Here is an 855-nt window from a genome sequence, read left to right as displayed (position 1 = left end):
GTAAATGAATGTGGTGAAAGCATTGACAGAAATAATTTGAAACGATCACAAAGCCATCTTCCTTACTTTACTCCTAAACCACCTCCAGATAGTGCTGTTATCAAAGCTGGATATTGTGTAAAACAAGGAGCAGTGATGAAAAACTGGAAGAGAAGATATTTTCAATTGGATGAAAACACGATAGGCTACTTCAAATCTGAACTGGAAAAGGAACCTCTCCGTGTAATACCACTCAAAGAGGTTCATAAAGTTCAGGAATGTAAGCAAAGGCTGATAGCCCTGAAGAGATGCATAGTTGGATTAAAGCAGTCTCTGGAGCCATTGTAGCACAGCGGGGACCAGGCAGATCAGCGTCTTCTATGCGGCAGGCCAGAAGGCTGTCGAACCCTTGTATACAGAGGAGCAGCCCCACTGTCCTTCAGAACCCAAGCACACTTTCCGTCCTGCCAGCACAGCAGCCACCGCCTCACATTCCACAGCCTCTCGCAGCAACTCTTTGGTCTCAAGCTTTTCCATGGAGAAGCGAGGATTTTACGACTCTCTTACCAAGGTCAAGCCAGGGAACTTCAAGATCCAGACTGTCTCTCCAAGAGAACCAGCTTCCAAAGTGACTGAACAAGCTTTGCTAAAACCTCAAAGTAAAAATGGCCCTCAGGAAAAAGATTGTGACCCAGTGGACTTGGATGATGTGAGCCTTCCGGTCAGTGACGTGTGAGAAGGAAGCATGTGGCCTTTGCCCTGCCTCGGCCATGTTCAGCTTCCTGACATGACGCTTCTAGCCAAGATGATAGGGTGAAATGGTTTTTGATGTGTATATTATACTGCCTCTTAGATGTACTGTTTATAAGCTGGTAA

General features: G+C 45.8%; 1 pseudogene; it reads left to right on the top strand.

Moving 5' to 3' along the window:
• Positions 1 to 6: 6 nt before the first annotated feature.
• LOC103253611 lies at positions 7 to 763 on the top strand (annotated as a pseudogene).
• The last annotated feature ends 92 nt before the right edge of the window (positions 764 to 855 follow it).

This window comes from Carlito syrichta, unplaced genomic scaffold (genome assembly GCF_000164805.1).
Source record: "Carlito syrichta isolate Samal-C Ts95f unplaced genomic scaffold, Tarsius_syrichta-2.0.1 Scaffold240052, whole genome shotgun sequence".
NCBI lineage: Eukaryota > Metazoa > Chordata > Mammalia > Primates > Tarsiidae > Carlito > Carlito syrichta.
This window is presented reverse-complemented; position numbering and strand designations above follow the sequence as displayed.